This window comes from Zalophus californianus, chromosome 12, assembly GCF_009762305.2.
Source record: "Zalophus californianus isolate mZalCal1 chromosome 12, mZalCal1.pri.v2, whole genome shotgun sequence".
In the NCBI taxonomy this organism is placed as follows: Eukaryota; Metazoa; Chordata; class Mammalia; order Carnivora; family Otariidae; genus Zalophus; species Zalophus californianus.
Genome location: NC_045606.1, coordinates 12,750,642 through 12,776,905, shown reverse-complemented (window position 1 = coordinate 12,776,905; position 26,264 = coordinate 12,750,642). Strand labels below are relative to the sequence as shown.

At 41.3% G+C, this 26,264-nt stretch overlaps 1 protein-coding gene across 4 annotated transcripts in view; it reads left to right on the top strand.

Annotated features, from left to right (window-relative positions):
* The window catches only part of SUGCT (succinyl-CoA:glutarate-CoA transferase), an 806,341-nt gene that overhangs the window by 583,068 nt on the left and 197,009 nt on the right, over window positions 1-26,264 (top strand). The window contains exon 14 of one of the 4 annotated variants that reach the window (XR_003516605.2): window positions 3,191-4,001. The exons of the other annotated variants lie outside the window; for them this stretch is intronic. The gene's annotated coding sequence lies outside the window, so the exon portion shown is untranslated. Of the gene's footprint in view, window positions 1-3,190; window positions 4,002-26,264 lie in introns of those variants that run through there. 4 annotated transcript variants of the gene reach the window in all.

Below are 26,264 nucleotides of genomic sequence, written 5' to 3'. Positions count from 1 at the left end.
GTTCTGAGCTGTGGACTCTGGGGTCAGGCTGGGGCAGTCGTGAAACTGTCCACTCTGTGGAGGTGAGTTTAGGAAGAGATAAAAACTAAGAAATGAAACAAACAAAACTTCCTGGGCAAGAAGAGCTCACAAGCCTGACTTATGAACACACGTGCATAAATATGGAGAACAAGCTGATAGTTGCCATGGCGGGGGGAGATAGGCAAAATAGGTGAAGGAGATTAAAAAGAACAGACTTTCAGGGGCGCCTGGGTGGCTCAGTTGGTTAAGCGACTGCCTTCGGCTCAGGTCATGATCCTGGAGTCCCGGGATCGAGTCCCACATCGGACTCCCTGCTCGGCGGGGAGTCTGCTTCTCCCTCTGACCCTCTTCTCTCTCGTGCTCTCTATCTCTCATTCTCTCTCTCTCAAATAAATAAATAAAATCTTTAAAAAAAATTAAAAAAAAAAGAACAGACTTTCAGTTATAAAATAAATAAGTTACCTGGATGAAAAATACAGCGCAGGGAATCTAGTCAATGATAATGTAATAACTTCGCGTGGTAACTATACTTACCGTGGTGAGCATTTCATAATGTATATAATTGTCAAATCACTATGTTGTACACCTGAAACTAATATAATATTGTAGGTCAACTATACTTCAGTTAAAATTTTTAAAACTTAAGAAAAAAAACGTGGACTTTCAAGACTATGAATGATGGAGTTTTCCCAACAAGTGGGAGGAATTACACTTAAGGATTTAGAAATAATCAAACATTTGTCGAATGATTTCAGTAACATCATTTTATAAATCTTTTAAAGAATATAAAAGGGCCTCATATCCAAATTGAACTGTAATAAGAGATTTTGAGTCAAAAAATTTTTTTTGGAAAGTAGTATAGATGAATGCAGCTAAGAACCTATTAGAAATCTTGCAAATGAGTTTTTCATATAGATTGAAAATTGAAAAAAAGACTAATAAAGAAGATAGAGAATAGATTGGACACAGTTGAAGTGATAGTTAATGAAATGGAATTAGAAATGAGTATGTGACACAGAATGTGGAAAACGAAAAAAAAAGATATGAAAAATAGAAGAGTCAGAGGATGAATTGAGACATTGAAATATATTTCTTAAAGGAGTTCCGGAAGGATAGAATGAAGAAAAGATGTTAACAGATGATAACAGCTCAGAATTTTCTAGAATTGGAGTTCCCAACCAGAAAAAGCATGCAGTGGCCATCAGTGTAAATTAACACAAGACAACAAAATTCTGCACATTTTTACTGAAGCTTTAAATTAAGGTCATATTTTGAAACATTAGTTTTTTTTTTCTTTCAATCTTATTGTTGCCAGAACACAGTCTGTTTGCATTATTATCTCTTTTTTCCCACCAAATTCACCTATCAACCTGTTTTTATCACCAATATTTATTAAATGAAGGGGCAAGCAATTAAAATAGCCAAAATTTGAATTTTTATTTTCTTACCAAAGAGAAACACACTTTGGTTTTGCCAGTGCTACATGTATCCATCAATAATATTTTTTAATATTCTTATATTTTGAGTATAGTTGACACACAGGGTTACATTAGTTTCAGGTAAAGAACACAGTGATTCAGCTTATATACTGTGCTATTCTTACCACAAGCATGGCTCCCATCTGTCACCAGGCAACGCTATTTCAGTACCATTGACTATATTTCCTATGCCGTGCCTTTTATCCTGTGACTAATTCATTCCACAGGTAAGAATATTCACTTCCCCAAGGTAGGACTGTTACTAGCTATTATGCAGATATTCAGGTAACACTGGTTGATTCAAGGCTGTTGATCTCTTCTTGCCATAACTTTCGTCTAAGTTACTATGTCTTCCAGATTCCCTGGAATGGGTTTCTGATTTTTTTTTTTTTTTGCTTGATCTATTCTATGAGATACATAGAGGTCTGATATTCATCTGATAGACACCTATGTGAGGTACTGGCCAGCATCGATCCTGAATGGTTGTCATTTCAATGATCAATTGCTACATAACAAACTATCTAAAAATTTAGTGACATAAAGCAATTACAATTGCTCATGAGTATGACATTTGAGGAGGGCTCAATGAGGCCAGCTTGTCTCTGTTTCACTTGGCATCAGTGGGGTGGCTCCAAAGTTGGGGGCTGCACTTCCTAAAGGCTCGCTCCCATGTCTGATTATTGATGCTGGCCACTGGCTGGGACTTTGGTTGGGGCTGTGGCCAGAATACTGACATTTGACCTTTCCATGTGGCTGCTTGGCTTCCTCAGACTATGGTGGCTGGGTTCTCAGGGTGAGAGAAGAGAGGAAGCCAGGGGAAAGCTGTAGATTTTTTTGACCTAGGTTTAAAGTCATTCAGGGCCCATTTTTACCTCGTCTTATTCATTAGAAGTGAGTCACAAGGGAAGAGAAATTAAATGACTTTAAAAAAAAAAAAAAAGATTTTATTTATTTATTTGTCAGAGAGAGAGAGCACAAGCAGAGGGAGAGGGTGAAGCAGGCTCCCTGCAGGGGGCCCGATATGGGACTCGATCCCAGGATCCTGGGATCATGACCTGAGCTGAAGGCAGACGCTTAACTGACTCAGCCACCCAGATGTCCCAAAGAAAGAAAAATTAGACTCACCTTTTGATGAGCAAGAGTATCAAAGAATTACAGAATTAAAACCACTATAGTCCTTACATGGGGTACATAGAGAAGGCAAATTCACAGTGACACAAAACACAGCAGAGGTTACCAGGAGCTGGGAGGGAAGGAAGAATGGTGAGTTATTGTTTAACATGTACAGAGTTTCTGTTTGGGGGGTTGAGAAAGTTCTGGAAACGGATGATGGTGATGGTTGCATAGTATTGTGAATGTACTTAATGCTGCTGGATTGTACACTTAAAATGGTTAAAAGGTAAATTTTAGGTTATGTATATTTTACCACCATAAAAGCCACAACTGCACACATAGTCTACACACCCATTCTAATGAATTGGTGCCTGATTATTTTGGTCTTAAAGTATTTTAAATATTCCTCTGAGTACATGTATGTCCCGCAAGTATTCTTTTTTTTTTTTGCATGTTAAGTTTTATTAAGTTTCAAATACAAAACATTCCAAAAAGAGAAAAGTGATCTATAGTATCTAAGTTCTATATTCAACTACCAGTTAAACAAAACATTCTTTATCATTCTGTTTTACAACCAGTATAAAGCCGGAAGAATCAAGACGGATTCTTTTTCCAATGGGGGAGTAAGTCTGCTGGGTCAGTAAACTATTTGCCAAACAGCGAATGGTCATTTAGGTATGCTTAATTTGAATTTAGTATTCATGTTTACTATGATTAATTCCTATGTTCTACACTATTTTCAAGGTACCTAAATAAAATCTCCAGAGCCAAAAAGTATTAGAAGCATAATCCCAAGTAGTTTACATTACAGGAGGACTGAGGAAGACAGCTATGTAAGTGCAACAACTACTTAAATTTGGTCAATACCCTCATCACGGTCTGTGAGGAGAAGAGCCTGTCTGTCCAATGAGGATTACAAATTTTTGGACTATTTCTCACAGTTGCGAAGATTAAACATGATAGCACTGATTTTACTATGAAAAAAGTCTCAAGTTTTTGTACTTAGTTCTTCTAACCCAACAACTCAAATCCAGTCCCTTTGAGAACATGATTAGCTTTATATACTATCAACTCTAGTCTCCAGCATGACTGGTTTCCAAGACAGGTGGTGGGGGTAAAGCAGGCTTACAAACAGTACAGTTAAAAAAAAAAAAAAAAAAGCCAAGTGGCCCAATTGTTTCCAGTTTTTCAAGTGTGCTTCCCGCAAGTATTCTTAAAGGTGTGGACTCCTCACTCCTGCCCGTGCTCGCAGGGATTTCATGAAGGCAGAGGCGAATATTACTAATGAAATGAGTGGGGCCTCAAGATCCAGACAAATTTGGAATAAGCTATTTTATTCAGTGAGCCACCCAACTGGGGAGCTCCTGTTCATAAACGAGATGACTGATGAAGCGCACGTCTTCCATTTATGTTTGATGCACTCGGAATTTCGTTTCACTCCAGGGAAAACTCACTAAAAGGGAAGTTATGATGGAGATTTTCAACTTCTCAACCCAGCTTCTTCTTTCTATCCATCAAGGCAAGGAAAAGCCACATAATCCTCAATGCCTCACAGAGTTACACTGGGACTTGGTGACAAGCGTGTCAACACTGACCACCTAGCAAGCGTCAACCACAGGACCTTTGCATTCTTGTCACGCCCCGTGCCTCCACGAAAACATTGGAAGTCAGTGTCTGGTATCAGGGAGGGGTGTGGCTGAGTCATAGGAACCAGGTAGAAGTGTTTAATTGTGAACAGCGGGCATTCAGCCCTGGGATGTACGGCATTAGACCCTGGGCCACTCCCATGAATAGCAACGTCTTTCTGGTATATTTGTTGTTAATTCTTTAACATCAGACCTTAGTCAGAAAACTGCCACAGCACATGGCTCACAGGCCTTAGAAAATTGGCTGCCTACATTTCAGTGTGATGGCCTTTCTTTCTGTAGGAATCCCAGAGCCTGGTCTGTTCATGTTTGGCCACTGACTGACAACCCCCATAAGTGCTCTAATATATTTATTTACCTCTGTGGTTTCTTAGTTTTCTAGTAGTGATAAGATCCCCGCACAAACTGATTGATTATTATGGTAACAGCGCAAATGTACTCCTTTGAGAATGTAGTATGACAGTTAAAACAGTCTTTAAAAGGAAAGGTTTAGTCAATCTGGAGCTTAGCACAATCAGCCCATGTGGACGGAAAGCTTTGGGCTTGGAATCATGGTGTTTCTCCTTCTCACTTTTATGTGGTATCTAGAAATATTTGATAGCATTATTTTTAGTTGTGGTGATACTGCTTGAATTGTCCAGAAAGTGCTACAAGGTAAATGCTTGCACATATGTGGTGGATTTTATCAGACCTACGCATGACTTAAGATAATGGGTCATAAAAAAGGCTCGCCTGGGTCCCTATTTTAGTAAACAATACTTTGCCTTAAAAGTAAGTGTTAGTTGCCTTTAGAAGGCAAGGTTACTAGCCATTGTCTTCAAACATCTTGCAGTTATTTTTGGTGGCAGGTTTAGTAACCATAGTGCCTTGATTGTGAGGTGTATTGTAAAGCATAGATAATTGCTTACTACAAGTTAAATGAAATTTTAGAGGAATTTATTAAAAATAAATTAGAGCAAATTCAAGGTTTTCCCTTTAATACTGTCATTCTGACTTGGGTTCAGAAATGCTTTCGGCATGGAGGAGAGTAGGTGGAGCTACGGCCGAATCACTCCACGTCATCATCTGTCACGTGGATGTTAAAGAGTTCTGGCTTGTTTGGCACTTCGTGTTCATCTTGGCACTTTGCTTGGGTCTGCTTTTGAAAAATCTCCAGCCCAAAATGACTGAGCACACGTCCCAAAGTGGTGAAAGCTGCGTTAGTGCTTCCAGAAAAGTTCTCACTTTTCTGCTTAGCGTGAGGGAGGAATGGACAAAGGTACTGAGAATGATATCACTTTGTTCTCTCCGCCTGTGGGACGTGTTCACTCCTGGCATGCAGGGGTGCTGCAGAGGTCAGCAGTGGGGGAAGGAGAAGGGGCGTGCATTAGGAAAGGGATGGCGTAGGGATACAGAAGGACCTTGAAGCCGTGTGATGTAGATGAAGGGGGCGTGGTCGGGCAGGGAGAGGGGGCAATGGACGGCTTCAGAGATAGCATGAGGACACACAGAGGAAGTGATAGAGAGGAGGGCATTATAAAGACTTGAAATCCAAGGAAAGAAAAGTTGATTGTTCTTTTGTTTGCGTTTCAGAGTCCTTCTAGTACGTCGGCTCTTATTATTCTATTTGGCCCCTTGGAAATCTTAGTCAACCAAAGAACACTGATTGGATGATATCCATTTAAATGGAAACATCAAGATACTAAGATTGAATTGGGTGAGCAGTGGGATGACTTATGGTTTTGGAGGATGAATGTGATGATTCAGTAGGTATTTTTCTGTAACTCCTTGTGCAGCCTACAGAATTTGTACCATCTGGCCAGGTCCAGTGTGTGGTCCCTAGCATGCTGGACTGCCTGCTAATAACCCATATTTCACTTATTAGTACTCCTTGTATGTCTACATTGTGAACCACGAGGGCAGGACCACCTCTACGCCACTAACTCGTGCCTTCTCTGTGCAGTGCCTGGCAAACAGTCATTGCTAACTAGATGTTGGCAAGGAGGAAAGATAATATAGAGAAAAGACCACAGTGTCTCAAACCAGATGACCTTGAATTTGAATTCTAGGTTTATCATTTACTTAGCAAATTTCTAACTTGAGCAATCACATGAATTATTCTGACTTTCAGGTTTTTTTTTCTTTGCCTATAAAATGAGGGTAATAGCATATGCTTTATAAAGATATTAAGAATTAAAACCAGTGTTATAAAGGACTTCAGTTTCTGGATCTTAGTAGGTGCTCAAGAAATGCTTTCTCTTGGGGCACTTGGGTGGCTCAGTTGTTAAGCGTCTGCCTTCAGCTCGGGTCGTGATCCCAGAGTCCTGGGATTGAGTTCCGCATCGGGCTCCCTGCTCAGTGGGAAGCCTGCTTCTCCCTCTCCCACTCCCCCTGCCTGTGTTCCCTCTCTCGTTGTCTCTCTCTCTGTCAAATAAGTAAATAAATAAAATCTTGAAAAAAAAAGAAATGCTTTCTATTATTTGTAATAATAACATTAAAGTCATCTTCCCTGGTATTTGTTTTATTGAAGAAGCTACAAAGATTCTAGCATCACTGTGTTTGAAAACATACGTGAGAATGTGCACACTATCCTTGAGATGCTTGCTAGAAATTCATTTCGGAAGACTATAAAACAAAATAAAAATGAAACATCTTCTTCGTGAGCCCTCTCTTCAAACTTCTGGGGGCTGTCTTTCTCCATTAAGCCCAGTAAGTCAGGAAATCAAACAATGAAACCAAAAAAGAGAAAACTAACCATGGGAAGTGAAGTAAATATTTACACATGGCTTCCATAAGCATGATATATGTTTATACCTTTAGTATGTCTTGATTTGTGTATCCTACCACCTCAAGATGTAAGCTTCTAGCAGCTGGGAACCTTATTCTGGATGCATTTTGTTTGCTCTTTTTTTTGTATCTAATGACTTCAGAGCCTACCGAGAAATACACTAGACTTAGTGTGGATGCATGCCTTGCTAATTCTGCAGGCAAGCATTCTTCTTCTTCTTCTTCTTCTTCTTCTTCTTCTTCTTCTTCTTCTTCTTCTTCTTCTTCTTCTTCTTTCTTCTTCTTCTTCTTCTTCTTCTTCTTCTTCTTCTTTCTTTCTTCTTCTTCTTCTCCTTCTTCTTCCTTTCTTCTTCTCCTTCTCCTTCTTCCTTTTCCCAGCAAGCAATCTTATCTAAAATGTTGTGTTTGTGCTTGGCTGCTGTATCAGTAGACTCAAAGACTCAGCTATAGTTGTCCTTAGAGGCTATCTATAAAAGTGCAGGTGTTCAGCATTAGCAAATAGTTCTTATTATATGCATCGACTTTTGGCAGCTAGTAACGATGTTTCCTGAGATTGAAAAATGATTTTCTACCTTAAACAGTGGTTTCACATTACTGGAATGCCGAATTACCAAAAAAGAAAAAAAAGACAAGCCACACAAAATTCTTCTCATCAAATAGTACTGAAACTGTTTTTGTTAGTTGTATACATTTCATGATTTGTATATTTTATAGTAGAATGTAAGCCTTTCTTTTTAACTGTTGTGGTTAGGTTTACGTCCTTTGCCAAATGAAGCAGACTATGAAGAATTAGGAAGGGTAATGCATCCTGGGGTTCTGTTTCTGGTAAAGGGGACCAGGACCTGGCTAGGCGCCAAGGAAGGACCTGGGCTGGAGATGTTTTCAAGGCTTTAAAAATATCAGGGCGTTTTGTGTCCTGCAATTGGAGACTTGTTTTTGCATCATCTGATATTAGCAGATGGCTTTTTCTCCCCATTTATAAGGAGTTCGAATGCCCTTTATGATGTCACTCTTCCCCTTCCTGTACCTTAACGTGAGGGTCATGCCTGTGCAGAATTTGAGGATCTTGTTGAGAAATCCTCTGTCTGCATTCTCTGTTTCCTATATGCCTACCTATTGCTTAAACTGGAGGATGAGCTATATGGCTTGGTATCCATTAACTTCTAGGTCAAAAATACAAGACTAAAACCTTCAAGTATGAGGCGGAGACATTGTGCTTTTGGAATATTGGAGAAAAAAATATGAAGATCGTTTGCAGAGGGTGTACGAAGCTTGCTTCTAATATTTGCGCTCTTCACTGCCTGCTTGGGAGTTGGCAGAGGCAACAGAGAAACCTGCTCGGCTAAATAAATAAATGACAAGACTGTGCCATTAGATGGATGGTGTTGGGGGACTCTCACTGAATTGATCTTAAGAAAGGCTGGTGCTGTTAAATAAGTAATTTTCCTTCCTTTGGCAACACATCATTGACTTTTTGGAATCTTGCCAAGGCAGGTAAGCCTTGATATTGAGGAAAACCAAACAAAGCAATGTCAGTTATCCAAACTAAGCTCTACTTTAGTGGACTTGAGTTACGGCCCATGGCGGGCGAATTCAGAAACGGTCCACGTGCAAAGTTTTCCCCCTTTATCATCTTACCTTCCCTCTCCTTCAGGTCTTTGCAACAGAGTGCGCTTCAGGTTTTTGTTCGGCATATGAAAGGCTCAGTTTCAAAGGCTGGGGTTTTCACATCCATGTCAATATCACAGATTGAAATGTGACCCGGGTACCTGGCTGCATACTTTTCTTTAAACCTGAGCCAGTCGTACTGCAAAATGTGAGGGGAGGCACTCTTTCATCTCACACTTTAAAGTGAAAGGTTTGTTGATGTAACCCAATTTCCAGTCTGCAGAGGTCAGCCTGTAATGTAGCACAATGATGATAAGCCCATCAATCCTGTTTGATGTTCGAAATCCCCTTCCCCTGGTTTCACCCCCATGTTGTTTTGTAAAGTAAGTTTAGTCATAGTGATATTCTGGCTTGCCAACATGTGATGATGTGATTTCCCCCTGACACTCACAGAGTGGCCTTTTAAAACCATGCATATGCTTTGCAGGGATTATACCCTGGATATAATTATGAGAGGGAGAATAGAAATACGTATGTTCCTACATACATTTGGTAATGTTCTTGGGAAAGGTAAGTGATCAAATGCCGAGATACTAAACTCTGGCTCCTGGCTCTCTTGTGACCTCTGACAGCGGTGAAAGTTGTTGGGCATTGGAAGCATTTGGCAATCCACAGGAAATCAGTTGGTGGTCTCAGGGCGGCCACTGTATGGTGTGGGTGTGTGGGCATGAACTGAGGCTAGGAGGGATGAGGGGGACAGACGGGAACCAGGAGAAGGAAGGCAGGAGGCAACGCCTAGGACATCCTCAGTCACCCTTGGTAGAACATACATAACCTAAGGTCAAAGTCCACATCGCCGTTTCTGGTCCCTGTCCTAAGTCAAGAAACAGAATCAGGGAGCAACACAGACCAAAGCCTGTTATGTAGCATACTGGAAGGTCCAAGTCAGTTGGGGACCAGGCCAGTGGAATAGAGGTCGAAAAGTGTAAGCGAGCCAATACTTGGTCACTTATGATTTATAAAAAAACAAAACAAAACAAAAACCCAACAAAAACAAAACAACAACAACAAATGTATGATTCAATGTTTCCATTTCGTTTGATTTCAGTGATTCAACCTAATGCTGTGTTCAGTAGCCAAATCGGTTTTATCCTTCTGGCTGAAGAATACCCCCCTCTCCGCCCCCCCCCCCCCGCTTGCTCATGGAAGACCAGGGCTCTAGTGAGGGCAGTAGGTTCTAACCAGCAACTGCCTGTTGTGACACACACAGTTATCCTTGTTTTCAGGTCCTCTTTGGATAGGAAAGACAGCAAGACACCGTAGTCAGATTCTAGGGCTGGAGGTCACCTGGGCAGCTCCGTGAGTTTATCCCATTTCCTCCTGGTTGAATCATCCTGATCATTATTTACTCTTTCGTAAAGATCTGCATCAGCAGGGTCGCCTGGGTGGCTTAATCAGTTAAGCGTCTGCCTTCAGATCGGGTCATGATCCTGGAGTCCTGGGATTGAGTCCCAGGGGCTCCCTGCTCAGCAGGGAGTCTGCTACTCCCTCTGCCCTTCACCCTGCTCATGCTCTCTCTCACTCTCTCTCTCTCAAATAAATAAATAAAATCTTAAAAAAAAAACACAACAAAACATTTGCACCAGCAGCAATGGCAATAAAGTGTATTCACCGCTCTTTTTGGTGATACTTTACATGTGAACTCCTCATCTACGTGCCACCACCTCTAAGACCTGGGGGCATGACTGGATGGGGTGTACGGCAGTGGAAAAAGAAAGGAGACCGGTATTAACTTAGGTCCCCGGCACATGAGTTGAAACTTTCTGTGTTGCCCCTAAGCTCTCTCAAGGTGAGGATTTCCATGATGGTTCCAGTAGCCCCCATTGTCAGCAGTGACTCAGCTGTACAATTTGGCTTCGCATTTTTCTTAGTAACTAAGAAATATCACTTCTCTGGCTAGCATTTTCCCAGCACCGTAGTACTATTCCAGAGGCTTAGAAACTAGAGTTTGAAGTCCTTGGCTTCCTCTGAGTTGCCTTTGGGTGGCTGCTGAGGAAGGGAGGGCGTCCTCGTGGGTCCCCACCCGGGCTTTCCTCACCTCTTACCTTTGGCTCCTTTCAGGCAGAACAGCCCTGTCTTCTGTGTTTTATATCTGAAGAGTGACTTACTCCGACAACCGGAAACAAAACAAAACAAAACAAACTGAAGGCCACTGGAACAAATGATCATCAGGTCTTCTAGCTCATTGAGAAATTATAATTTTTCCTGTAAATATCAAAATGTACAATCTGACGGTATACACCGGTACAATGCAAGAAGAATGATTTCCTTCCTTTTCCAGGCATCCCTACGGAGGCCCATAAAATAGAAACATCTGTCCTTCTGGAGATACTGGGAAGAGAGGAATCTTTCAGCCTTTCTTCCCACCCCCTCCCGAAGGAGAGGGGGACTTCTTTGATTGCCTACTTTGGGGAAAGAAACTGACTTTGTGGGGCTCAACCCACCCCCCCGCCCCGCCCCAGATTTTCTTTCTTGCAGCCCAGTGAGCCTGCAGGCCGGGCATGTTCTTTCCTCCTGGTGGGAATCAGACAGGGCGGGCTGGGCCTCTGTCTCTGGGAAAACCTGCAGTTTGGGATGGGCGTGGGGAAGTAGGGAGCCTCCCTGGGACCTCAGCACTAGTCGCATTCTCTGAGCCAGGTTTACTAGCAATAAAGCTGATAGATTGATCCCTGTGTGACTCTTGCATCCATTTCTCAGTAAGTTCTGAAACTGGAGGGGTGGAAGATGGAGGAAGTTTCCTTGGAGAAACTCCAACAGCTAAATCCTCGTTCCCTGGCCGTTAGTTCTTGGTTTCTCCCGTATACGCAACACCGCCCTCTGGCTCTCTTGACCAGTGTGGTAGTGCCTTCTGTGTCTAGACAAATCATCTGCCCTTGTATATGTCTTCTCGCCTGGCCACCTGTCCTATTCTAGGCTCTGCCTGCAGCTGGGGCGCAACAACTGGGCATTGGGTTCTTGAGCCCCTCTCATTACTGATCACACACACTCTCTCTCTTTTTGGTGAGAATAGCTCAGCTCTACCATTTGTTTATTTATTATTGTTACAAGTTTTTATTTAAATACTAGTTAGTTAGCATCCAGGGTAATACTGGTTTCAGGAAAATTTAGTGATTCATCACTTACGTATAACACCCAGTGCTCCTCACAACAAGTACCCTTCTTAATACCCATCCCTCATTTAGCCCATCCCCCGCCCACCTCCCCTCCATTAATCTTCAGTTTGTTCTCTATAGTTAAGAGTCTCTTATGGTTTGCCTCCCTCTCTTTTTTTCCCCCCTTCCCCTATGTTCACCTGTTTTGTTTCTTTAAATTCCACATATAAGTGAAATCATATGGTATTTGTCTTTCTCTTGACTTACTTATTTCCTTACCTTAAGAGACTCTAGCTCCATCCACGTCGTGGCAAATGGCAAGATTTCATTTTTGTTTCTACCCTCTGTTTTTAAACTCTGTTACCACTTCTTGACTTGTTTAGATCATTTGAATATTTTTTGGCAATCCATTTTAATACATTGTTGGCCATATCTCTTTTAGAAGATTATAAGATATGTTGAAAAACTTTCATAGTCTAGATAAAGTTTACACTGTACCACTTCACATGATATTCAGAAATCTGGCAGCCATTAGGTCCTTTTAATCCTCCATTAACCAGGCAGGGAGAAGAGGAGAGAAGAGAGTGTCCTGGTTCCTTGCTTTTCCTCACATTGCCTCTGCAGTTCAACTGAATTCACGGCCCTGTGAACTACTGGAGGTGGATCTGGTTTTCACATGGAAGTGGAGCGCTCAGCCGTGATTGACAATAGTCAGCTCAGCCACAGCGTTATGCGTGCAGCATGCCCAGTGCTTTAATCTCGGGATCCCTTCCTCTGCTCCATGGCAAACCGAGGTGCCTGTCAGGTGCAAGCCTGCAGCCTTGCAGCCTGGCATGAAGTTTGCAGCTCCAGGAGAAGCCCCCGTCATTGCTTTGTCACCATATATCTTTCTTGGGCAGGCCCTGTGTGGCACTTGCCCTCAGACTGCTTTGTGGGTCCATGCTCATCCTTGCCCCTGAGTTCAGGGGGAAGGCAGATCCCTGCACTGCTGCTGTGTTTCTGTCTCAACTTTTCTCCAGGGCTTACGGCATGATACATTTCAAAATGCGTTTCCTGCCCTTCTCCCCTTCCTGCTCCCTACTAGTGTTCCACTCCCATGGCTTGCGCAAGGTACTCCCGCTGACTGAGTCGCTAGAGGCCAGGTGTTTCATCCACAGGAGCGGATGTGAGTCAGCATCACTCTGAAAAGCAGGTGCTGCTCTTCTTGGCACAGTCGTGCACGGTGCCCTGCTCTTTTCCACCTCTTTGTTGGCACCTACCTTACTGTTGAGCACATACCAGAACTGCTGGGGCCTCCCACAACAGGCTGTGGCTCCACGCTGTGCCTTCCCCTCTATTGGCCGCTCTGCCCAAAATGCCTTCCCCCACCCCGGGGGTTGGACAGCGAGAACAGGGAGCCTCTGATCTAGAGGACAAGTGAGAGAACAGTCCTAGAAGAACCCCAGGGCCTGGTGCCATTGACCATGGTGCTCTCTGTGCAGCAAGGGCCAGAGGCTATGTGGATGTGATAGGAATGCTCTCAGGGCTGTCTTTCTTGTACAAGCCTCAGTTTCTGCACTCAAGCATGCAGTGGACTGCAAGGCTCTCTGTCCCATGATTTTTCTCACCCTCATGTCCCTGAAACACTGGCATTTATCTTCCCTGGAGGCACACTGCCTTCCCACTAAGACTCATTTGAAATAAGTAAAAGTATCTGGTAAAGCACAGGTGCATGGTCCAGTGCAGGCCAGATTCAGATCAGAAGAGGCAGATTTTGGTTCTAGAAGCCTGGCAGGAAATATCTGGGTCATTTTGGTCTAGATGTCAGACAGGATCCCAGCAGGATCCAAGAGTAGACCCCAGTCTCTTGCAGGGCCCCCACCTCAGGGAGAAGGGGGAGGTGGGAGGTCAGTCCCTCAGCCAACCAAGCTGGGGTTCAGGCCAAGGCTCTAGTCAAGAGTGGGAACTGTCTCACAAGGTCTGGGCAGTTCTGACCCTGAACGACTTCCACGTTTTCATCTGGAGCTCAGACCTACCTATCAGTTCCAGAAGTATATATCCAACTGCCTCCTTTCATCTCCATTGGGGTACTAGATGTTGACCAGGTATTTGAAATACAGGATATTTCAGATATCACATGGAAGACTCAACTCTTATCCTCATTTTCTACTCCAGCGTCACCAGCCCACCAATGGGATTTTCTCCACACCTAGCCTCTGCATCCATGGCCCTACACCCAGCCATTTGCTCAAGCGAGAGTCCCGATAAGATTTCCTCTTCTTCATACACTGTGTAGTAGCAAGCTCTACCATTTCTTTCCCAACAGAAAACTCAAATGCACCCAACTCCCTGCCTCCACACTTCTCCTGGAACTCTTCCCGGCCTCTCTACTGGTCTCCCCATTTCCACCCCTTTCTACTTTCTCTTTTCCAGAAAGCAGCCAATGTTATAAAAACATAATTTGAATAGCTGTTTTTCCTTTGCTTGAAATCTATCAATGCCTTCTCAATGCATTTAAAACAGAATCAGGATGTATTTCTTACCACAGCCTCCAAGACCAAGCTCTGCAAGGCCTGGCCTCTGGTTAGCTCACCTGTATCTTTCCTCTCTCCCCTGGGCCTTTGCACCTGCTTCATTTCTACCTTTGCATTTGTGTAGCACTTTCCCCATCAGGACCTTCATGCAGTATTCCCTCACCTGGGTCACTGTCCCACCCTCCTCTTTGCCTATCCCATTCCCCTCATCCTTGGGTTTTGAATGAACTATCACCTCCTCAAAGAGGCCTTCCCTGACTACCCAGTCTGATTAGGTCAACTCTTCCCAGTTTCCCGCCCCCCATCTTTGCACCCTCTTATTTCTTTCATGCTGTTTATTACAATGTATAGTTCTATATCTGTTTAGTGCTTTAATTCACTAAGCTCTAGGAGGGCGGGTGCTATTTTATTCAGCATCTAGTACAGGGCCTGGTATTCAATAGATATTTGTTACATGACTGAATCGTCTAACTCTGCATGGGTCTGGGTGAGTGGGATGGTGAGGCCAACTCAGAAACTGGGCCCACCTGCCAGCAGTTAATGCAGTGGGCAAATCCCAGACTGCAGTGCTCTTGGGGAGAGGGCTCTGAACACAATGCCCAGGGGTCAACAGGCTATGCTGGGTGCACATGAGGGCCACAGACCTTGAACCCCTGAAGCTTGACAGGGCAAGGCAGGAACAGATGGGCACTACCAATAGCAGGGCTCTCAGGATCCTCTGTGGCCTGTTTCACTGGGGACTGGACAGGTAACTGTATAATGTCAAATCATTACCAGATCAAGGCATTTGAAGGATATAAAAAAATATGTGGAAATGTATCATTCTTGCCTGTGTATTTGGTAGGGGAGGGCAAGGAACAATAAGCCAATCTTCATTTGGGTCACTTGAAGACCTCTGTGCCTTGTGTACAATTGAAGTCGTCATACTGCATTTCAGGGCAATGCACTGAATCAGAATATACATGTGGAAATTTAGAAGGTATGTTATTACTACCACCACTTCTATTCCTACTAATACTACTACTCTCTGCAATAGGAAATTCATGTACCATATGGCACTGCCAGTACCTGAGATTTACCTTTCATATGCCATAAGACGTTGTTGGTCCAATTATAGGTTAAAAACAGTTGACCTATCATTTCTGTTAAATATGTGAGCAAAAACCTTGCCAAAACAATATATATATATTTCCAGCTTACAGATTAGGACAGTGAAACACATAGAGGGTAGGTCTTGTACGGTTCATGTAGCCAGGAAGTAACAGATCTTGTCTGTAAACCCAGGTTAGTGGTATGTGATCTTAACTAATATGTTACGTATAAACTTACAACCATCTCAATCCCATACATTCCTTGCACTTTATTGAATTCCTTCAAAAAACACCAACATATCCACAATTGTCAGAAGGTGGGTATGAAACATACACTTTACATTTACTGTTATAAAGCAGACAAAGACTATGAGAGTCTAAAAAAACTTCTAACTGTAAGAAAATGTTGCCAGTATAGCAAATTATAAAGATGATAATAAAAATCACCTCTAATCCTATTAACCAGTGTGAACCACTATCAATATTTTAGTGTGTTTTCTCTGAGACTTTTTTCTATGCATATTTGTGCATAGATTGTTTGAGGTCATTACATCTCTTTACCTACTTAGCTATTTAAATATTTTTACCTGATGTCCTATCAATACCATTTCCTCACATATGAATTATTCTTCCACACCTGATTTTTAGTTGGTTTTAAATATCGGATTCTGTAGATGCATGCTAATATGTTTCTTTATTGTCACATATGTAAATTGCTTCTGGATAGATTGTAGATGTCCTTTTGTACATAGTACATCGCTGTTATGGGTTGAATTGTGTGCCACAAGAGACATGTTGAAGTCTTAACCCCTGCGACCTGTTAATGTGACCTCATTTGGAAATAGGGTCTTTGCAGATATGACTGAGTTAGGATGAGGTCATCCTGGTTGGGGTTGGTCCTAAATCTCATGACTGGTGTCCTTGTCAAGAGGGAGAGATTTAGAAGCAGAGTCATGCATGCACAGAGAAGGTGCCACAGGGGGATGGAGGAAGCCACCTCTGAAGGAAGGCCACAGCCTGCAGGCAAGCACAGGCAGCTAGAATGAGATATGCAAGGATTCGTCCCTAGAGCGTCCAGGGGAACATAGTCCAGCCGACACCTTGCTGGCCTCCTCATTGTTTTCAGCCCCCCAGTTTGTGGCAATTTGTTATAGAAGCCCTAGGACCAACTAATACAATAGTAATATGTTTTTTGACCAAATCTGAGAAATATTTTTCTTTAAAAAGTGGGAGGGCTTCATCTATTTTCCTTTGTTTCTATCATTAACATAATTTAGTCTAACATTTTTGATTCATTTGATTTTTTTATATGCTTCCTTCTGTTACTTTTTTAGGGGGTCTTTTTATTTGTTTATACTTCTCCATTGTTTTGAAAAGTATTTTCTTACCTCTATACTTTTCAAAACATTATTTGTCTTATATTTTTTCTGATTGTCAGAATTAAGATTGAAACAGTGGTATCTGAGTTGGCTATACTTGAGATGGGGAATTGAGCAAATTTACTTTTTCCTTCATTTCCACTTTTAGCTCTTAAAATATAGTGATAACACCTCATGTTTTCTGAGTAGGTATCATGCTACTTTGCTAATGTTTGCATGCAGTAGCATATCTCTGCTTCACAGATGAGGAGACTGAAACATTGAGACATTATGGAACTTGCCCTAGGTCACTAGGCAAACTTGGTTGGCCCAACGCTCAAACAGGGTCTTCTACTTCTGGAGCTGTGTTCCCTCCCACCTGTACTATCAGGCCTTCCAAATAAATTCTGGGGCTTTAGACCTAAATTGTAATAGATTATGGTGATCTACATTAATGATATCTTCTATTTTAAGATATTTTTGGAGATTTTATTTTACTATTAAAGATAGATGGATTGAAATTTAAATAAAAACTTACAAAAGTAAATTGATGGATGGATTAATTGATTGATTAGATGATTTCTAAGTCTGTGTTAGCCCATGGTCAGAGACTTGATGGGATTTAGCAGATGTATCAAGTGCTTGCTCAGAACACGGGTGACTCCCATCTCAAGACCAAGACTAATTTTCAGTTATTTAAAAATAGACCATATGGTAGAAATCTCAGAACACCAAGTGACCCAGAAACCAGTCGAAGAATTATGTTCTATCCCCTTATTTTTGACTCAGTATTAACACTTTATATATTGGTTATCTATTGCTGCATAACAAATTACCCAACAATTCAGCGGCTGAAAACAACAAACATTATTATCTCAGAGTTTCTGTGTTGGGAGTCTGGGCCTGGTTTAATTGGATGCCTCTGGATCAAGGTCTTTTGCAAGACTGCAATCCACATGCTGGCCAAGGATGCATTCCCATCTGAAGGCTCAACTAGGGCAGTGGATTTGTTGGCAGGGTTCATTTCCTCATAAGTTGTTGGACTGAGGGCCCCAGTTCCTTACAGGTCCTTGGTGGGGGAGGGCTCTTTCAATTCCTTACCATGTAGGCCTCTCAACGGGGTGGTTACAACATGGCAGCAGTTTCCAGGGTGAGGGGGAGAATGAGAGTGCTAAAGGCAGGAGCCACATTCTTTTTGTAACCTAATCCTGAATGGAAACATTCTGTTACCTCTGGCACATTCTGTCTGCTATAAGAGGATAACTAAATTCAATCCACTTTCAAGGAGAGGGGATTACACAAGAGCATGAATACCAGGAGATGGGGATCATTGCAAGCCATCTTAGAGGCTGCCTACCACATCTTGGTTTTAGCTCTCTGCTCCTGTGATAACATTTTAAAATCATACTTCTGATGTGAAGGCTTGAATCACCTGAGATCTTTTAGAGGCAGCAGGTACTGAGAGTTTGGACTGCTGCTGGGTACATGCTTCTGGGGAAATGTTCTGCCACCTCTTACAATCTGTTTCAGGCAGAAATGATTAGCAGTGATCACATGGACATGCTTTAACCAAATTTCAGCAATGAATTAGATGTTCCTTCATTGTCATTTTGTATGTAATGTTGCAAAGGATATTGTTAAGAGGGATCAAAATTGGTTGCTTTGTATTCTCGAACTTGGGAATTTCTTTCACTTAATTTTGGACGTTGGGCTATGCCTAGGCCTGCACTTTTTCACTGGTTTTTCTGTGAACTGTAAGCTGTCAACCACTATAGTCTGCTTACACAGGCCTTTCTTCATCTCAAGGAAATTTTTCCTCTTATATCTTTGGTCATTGCTGGTTTTCTTTTATTTCATTCTTCTAAAGAAGAAACCACTTTCCGCCTCAAGTTGGCTTTATGATTTTCATCATCTGTAGCTCTCATTTCCTTCTTCCTCCTTAAGATTTTCCTTTGTTCTAAGAAAACTTCTATGCCCACCATGATGGATTCGAGTTTTTATATCATTGGTTCTGTCCTAACTTCAATGCAGATTTTAAAGATGTTAATTCTAAGAGCGTGGTTTTCATACCCTTGCCATTGGTCCTTCATTTTATCCTCACCCTTTTATAATTCCTCCTCTTATTTTTTGCTTCATCCTATTATTTCTTCAAGATTATTTGTTCCTATTCATAGTTACCTTGTCTTCTTGTCCTTCATGGAGGAAAACAAATATTTTCTTGAAATTCTTCTCAGTGCTGAAATAATATTACAAAGTGTTTTATTCATCCTTATGCTGAATGCTATTTTTTCTTTTCTCCTTTTTCTGCAAATTATTTTCTCCAAGTCAGTTTTTTCTTTTTACTCATCTTCAAACAAGGGTCCAGACTCACTATTTTTCAATAAACAAGATTAGATTGACCTTTATATACCTGAGACTGAATTACTACCTTGGTTTTGCATATGGGGGCAGGTTTATATATTTGTCTCTCATTTTACAACAGGCTTAAATTATACTGTACCTCTACCCTATGGAAGGAACAACTCTCTCCTACCCCGACTTCTTTCTCTGGTTTGATGAATTGATTAAATAACATTAAAAACTTTAACATTTGTGATCCCAGGGTTGTGTCTATACCAGTGTTCCAAAATGGACCACACTATATCTCTAGGCCCTTCTCCCTCTTATTTACTACCCAATGGCTTTCTGGCTTTCTGTCTTGGGCTGCAAATAGAATCTTGGAGAGATGTTGGGTAGTCTGACTCCACCCATCTTCTAATTATTATCTGTTTTCCTAGATCCAGACAGTGTTGATATTGGGTTTTGGTGTATTTTACTTTTTCTGTGTCTTCATGGATGTTTTAGCAGCAAGTTGGGGGACTTGTACTGGGGGCTGCTACCAAACATTGTTTTGAAAGAGAAACCTGTACTGATAGAATAATACTTGCCCTCTTCAATCCATTTGCAGCAGTGCTGCTTTGTAAAAGGCATAGATTACATCACTCCCTTCTTCAGAGCCCCTGAATGTCCTTCCTGTCCAAACTCCTTGTCACAGAATCTTTGATCTGCAAAATCTCGAGTCTGCCTAAATCTCCAGCCTCATCCCTGACACTGCATTCGAACCCTCTGTACTTTAACTAGTGGCCTTTCCTCTGCCTAGGTTGTCCTTTCTTCCCAGTTTGTCTCCAACGTGCTTGATCAAGACAGCTCCAGCTTCATCTCCATGAAGAGGGGACTTGATAATTCCATTTTTGTGCCTCCATCAGGCCCCAGGCCCGAGTTGATCTCAGTACCTCTATCTCCTTATCACTTTTACCTGCTGTGGAGGAGTAGAGAAGATTTCTAGTTTATTTGTAACCCCAGAACCTGCTACACATTGTCTGGCCTGATACAGACCGGATGTTGTCTGGTCTATCCAATACAAAATGTCTAGTACACATTAAATGCATTAAAAAATGATTTCAGATTCAAAGAAAACTTGGAGGTGTAAGTGCATTTCTTCTTGTTCCCAGTAAAAATAAAGATTGAAAAATATGGAGGCTAGTTCCTCTGTTTAGGTCCTCTTATCTCTTAAGGATTTGCAATTTATTTTTGAGGTTTTGTTGTTGTTGACTAAAATGAAAACCTCTTATCCTGTAAAAAAAAAAAAAAATTATAAGCTGCATTGTGATTTTAGTGCTCGTGACGCCCACCCTATGTCAGTCGGGTATATCCACCCTCCTACTGGAAACAATGGCTTTAGGAGGGTAGCCAACTCGTAAATGGACATTCCCTAAGTGCATTTAAAAATCTGAATCCAATCACCCCATCTCCTTTCCCCTCCCTTTCAGTTCCCACTTTACTCCTTTCCAGGACTGTTTATAGTTTAAACAACCAGAATTTTCTGGGAGTTGCCTGGTCAGCTGCATGGAGCCTCACGTTGGTGTTGGCGCAGTTAAGCTATAAATCCCTGAGGAAACCATTTACCCCTGTAGGTGTCTCACCTTTAACCTCTGAAAAACAGGTTGACTTGGTTCACTGGGTTGTTTCACATGTAATCCAGCTATTAATTAGCACAGAAGTAGTGTTGTTTTTCCCTTCCTGGATGCTAAAATTAGTTTTTGTGGAAATGATTTAGTTGTTGCTAACAGTATTACGGACTCCTGTGTGACACAGTAGCAAGTACACATCAGCTGTTAAGAAACAAAGATCTTGCTTTCCTACTGGAGACATATGGTTAAAACCACAACAACAACAATTACAAAAAGTACCAAAAGGATATTTTGCACACACTGAAAAAAATGCAAGAGAATTAGTTTTAAGTCATCTCTCACCGATTTTTCCTTGAAGTATCAGTAGCTCATAAACACTGAAGAGCATTGATCTGATTTTTGAAAATTCGATGTTAAATTAAGATATGAGTTACTTTAGCAACAAGGAGATGGATAGAGTACGTTAGGGAGTGAGAAGTAGTCTTTTGCTGTTGTCACTTATGAGAATTAAAGTATAAGAAGATCTCAGGCAAAAAAAAAAAATTCTAATTGCAGTGCAATCCACAAGTTTGCACATCCTATAACAAGAAAGCTCCTTGTTAGCTGCCAAAATCTGCCATCCAATCTGTCTGGTGGTTGATTTCATTATTGCATTTTGATGTGCCCTTGACAAGCTTTAGCACACAGAAACTCAACACCTCCTCCTGAGCCCTCCAGAACCAGAAAGATCATGGAGGGATGACAAAGGCCTGTGCTTGGCTTTTTATTATTCACATAGCCGGAGTGTTTATAAACAGAACAGAGTGTAACGAGAGCAAAATGCTCAACTCCTTCGAGCGGCTCCCTTGCGTTGCATGCCATTTAAACATCGACTCTCTCTGGTCCTGCATTTTGTGCTTCACACACACAAAGACCCAAACTAAGTGCCTGAAAACTGTCCTTAAGGGTTTAAAAAATGTGGACAAACAACTCTTCTTTTCTTTCGGGAATTCCGATGCATTGTTCCACCACTTTGGGTCTGTGGCATCTGGTGTTTTTGACACCGTCTTTCCATGTTCACCCTGATCTGCACGGTTCCAGCAACAGCGCTCGGCCCTCTCCGTCCCTAACACATCCTCGGCAGTGGACTCCCACACTGGGACTCACATGAGGAAATGGAAGGGATTCAATATTACTCTTAATTTTATGAAATGCATTACAGACCTCAGAAGAACTTAAGGGAAAGGCATTAAAAGCTACCAATGCCACGGTACCTTTGCAAATACAATTATATCCTCCCTCTCTCTCTTTTCCATTTACTGGTGTTAATGTGATATAAATGCTTTGGCAGAATTTCATTTGAAAGGTCAGAACCTGCTCCTCAGGAGTAAAATGTTGCTTTCAGCATCATTCTTAGCTACACTGAACTTCTTCATTGCAAAGGCAGAATTCTCTCTTATACTCCGGGCAGAGTGTCAGGTGACAAACTTGTCCATAGGTGACTGTTTAGAGAGATTGGTTACAAAGGAGATGACACACTCTGGCCCAGGATGTACTCCAACCCCAGGGCCTCTGACTGTCCTGATTTTGGTGAATCGAGATAACTTTACTATGCTACTATTGACTATTTTGGGGGGAGTGGGCAAGACTGTGGTGAAATCATCAAGGTACAATTTGCTACCATCACAAAAATATATGTCAGGGCCTACATTTCAGGGGCTGCCTTTAACTATGGTGATGAACTTTTCTGAGCTATCCAAAGGAGAATACTTTCAAATCCATCAGTATGTTTAATTTCTTATATTCCCTTGTGCTATCCTGCTGACATTTTAGGTTGTTGGGTACATACAGCTTCCTGTCTCCTGGTATTTGCCAAAAATATATTGCTTTCAGAAAAAAAGAAGCCAGCAAAGAAGAGAGTCAAGAGAGTTAACATTTGTGGAATACTTTCTATAGCCACACGGCCTCGTAATTGTTGTTTTACATATGCTATATAATTTAATAATCAGAACACAGATCTCTTCCAGATAAGAATTATTCCCATTTCCCAGATAAGAAAAAGATAAAGAAAGATTAAGTAACATTCCCAAAGTCACACAGCTAGTAAATTAAAATCTAGATCAGTCGGATGCCAAAACCACGCTTCTCTCTCAGCATCTTTTCTTTTAAAGAGACAAGATGTCTGACCACCTAGATTTGACCCTAACGCATAGACTCCCAGGCAAAATGTGCAGCTCAAAGGGACACTCAAAAATTGGCCTTAGCTGACCAAAAACTGACAGAAACCACTCATGGATATAAGTCCTCATGATTCTGGTTGAAATAAGAAGCAAATATATTCATTATCTAGAGGTGGCCTGTTTGCATTGGAGATTAGCTGGAAATCCTAGGTTACTCTTTCTTGTTTTAAAAATGTAATTAAACCCACTGTCCTAAGAAAACTCTTCCTTCTGTTCCACATATAACCAATTCCAGATGTGAAACTGCTTCCCTGCAATAATTGGTTCGCATTTTACTTTGACTGGCCTGACCTTTCCTGAAACCTACTCCTCTCTCAAACTCATTTAGATGCTGGTTTCCAGACTGAAATCAAATTTGGACCCCAACGTGAGGAATGTCTGCAGCCTGAAAATTCCAATTTAATTCACACACTGTTCTCGAAACATTAGAACTTGAAGGGAAGGAAGGACTGATGATCTCCCCAGGACCAAAGATCCAACCCCTGTCTGGTGTGTTCCTGTGGTGTAGCCCCTCTCCCAAGCAAGACCCTCGACTGGGGCTTTCTTGGCTTGGAGTCATTTTGCTGCACTTAGCATTTAGTTCACACATCATTAGGTGAAGCCCGGGTTACAAAGATACACTGCTCTTGTCATAGCAGAAGTATGCTGCATGCACCTGCAGTTTGAAGTTTTTGTTGAGGGAATAGACTGAAATGAATGAAAATATTGAAACCATTTACTTTTCTGTGACTCCACCTGCTGTGGTATATTTTTGTTGGACAGGATGACTGGAGGTGTGTTTATGGCTTTAGGGAAAGGATACATTAGGGGTTCCATGGTTTTAAGGCTAGTTTTTTCTTTAAAGCTATAAATCAAATTTCCATGAAAATAGTTATATGTATATGACTTATAGATTTTGTATATGTATGTATATATGTACCCTACTTTGTCCCCCCCGCTTTGGTGAGTCAGGAAGGAATAATTTCCTTCATGTTTGTCAGCCCAGGCATAATTTGCTCGTGGTACCGGTGTGTGGGTACCTTACCTGTGTTGTATTTGACATCAACAACGAGGTTAGAATAGAAACTAGCCTACCGATCCTTATAAATTTACAGTTATCAGATTCTGCTTCTAGTGTCTTTCAAGAGAGCACATTCTATTACAAGTGTCCAGTTGGGTCCTGCTACATTTCATGGGTAATCTCATCAAGTGGATTTCATGATCCTCACTTTCCAGTTGAAGAACCTAAGGTCAAAGAAGATAAGGGACTTGTGAAGTTCTTGTAGCTCTTAAGTGATAGAGCTGGGCTGAAATATTTGGTCTGGGGACACCGAGTACAGTGATCTATTATCCAACAGTACCACTATCAAAAACTGAAGCCCCAAATGACAGTCAAACACATTGTCCCTCTATTAATATGTGTCAGGCCTTCTTTTTTTTATTTTAATTTAATTTAATTTAATTATGTTATGTTAGTCATCATACAGTACATCATTAGTTTTTGATGTAGTGTTCCATGATTCATTGTTTTCATATAACACCCAGTGCTCCATGCAGTACGTGCCCTCCTTAATACCCATCACCAGGCTAACCCATTCCCCCCACCCCCAACCCCTCTAAAACCCTCAGTTGGTTTCTCAGAGTCCACAGTCTCACATGGTTCATCTCCCCCTCCGATTCCCCCCGCTTCATTTTTCCCTTCCTTCTCCTAATGTCCTCCATGTTATTCCTTATGTTCCACAAATAAGTGAAACCATATGATAATTGACTTTCTTTGCTTGACTTATTTCACTTAGCATGATCTCCTCCTTGATCAGGATGGCACTGAAGGTATAGATTGCTCTGGGTAGCATAGACATTTTAACAATGTTTATTCTTCTGATCCATGAGCATGGAATATTTTTCCATCTTTTTGTGTCTTCTTCAATTTCTTTCATAAGTGTTCTGTAGTTCCTAGAGTATAGATCATTTAAGTCTTTGGTTTATTCTGGGTATCTTATGGTTTTTGGTGCTATTGTAAATGGAATCATTTCTCTAATTTCTCTTTCCACAGATGCATTGTCAGTGTATAAGAAAGCAACTGATTTCTGTGCATTGATTTTGTATCCTGCCACATTACTGAATTGCTGTATGAATTCTAGTAATTTGGGAGTGGAGTCTTTTGGGTTTTCCACATAAAGTATCATGTCATCTGAGAAAAGAGACAGTTTGACTTCTTCTTTGCCAATTTGAATACCTTTTATTTCTTTTTTTTGTCTGATTGCTGTTGCTAGGATTCTAGTACTAGGTTGAACAACAGTGGCGAGAGTGGACATCCTTGATGTGTTCCTGATCTTAAGGGAAAAGCTCTCAGCTTTTCCCCACTGAGGATGATATTCACTGTGGGTTTTTCATAGATGGATTTTATGAACTTGAGGAATGTTCCCTCTATCCCTATACTCTGAAGAGTTTTAATCAGGAAAGGATGCTGTATTATGTCAAATGCTTTTTCTGCATCAATCGAGAGGACCATATGGTTCTTCTCTCTCCTCTTATTAATGTGTTCTATCACATTGATTGATTTGTGAATGTTGAACTACCCTTGCATACCGGGGATAAATCCCACTTGGTCGTGGTGGATGATCCTTTTAATGTATTGTTGGATCCTATTAGCTAGGATTTTGTTGAGGATTTTGGAATCCATATTCATCAGGGATATTGGTCTGAAATTTTCCTTTTTGATGGGGTCTTTGCCTGGTTTGGGGATTAAGGTAATGCTGGCCTCATAGAATGAGTCTGGAAGCTTTCCTTCTGTTTCTATTTTTTGAAACAGCTTCAGGAGAATAGGTATTATTTCTTCTTCGAATGTTTGGTAGAATTCTCCAGGGAATCCATCAGGCCCTGGACTCTTGTTTTTTGGGAGGTTTTTGATCACTGTTCCAATCTTGTTACCGGTTATTGGCCTATTCAGTTTGTCAATTTCTTCCTGTTTCAGTCTTGGCAGTTTATAGGTTTCCAAGAAGGCATCCATTTCTTCCAGGTTGCTCAATTTATTGGCATATGGTTGTTGATAATAATTTCTAATAATTGTTTCTCTTTCCTTGGTGTTAGTCATGATCTTTCCCCTTTCGTTCATAATTTTATTAATTTGGGTCCTTTCTCTTTTCTTTTGGATAAGTCTGGCCAGTGGTTTATCCATCTTATTAATTCTTTCAAAGAACCAGCTTCTAGTTTTGTTGATCTGATCTACTGTGTTTCTGGTTTCTAATTCACTGATCTCTGCTCTAATCTTAATTATTTCCCTCTAATGCGTGGCCATAGACATCATTTGTTGCTTTTTTCCTAGTTTCTTAAGGTGTAAAGTTAGTAAGTTCAGAATTTTTCTGTTTTT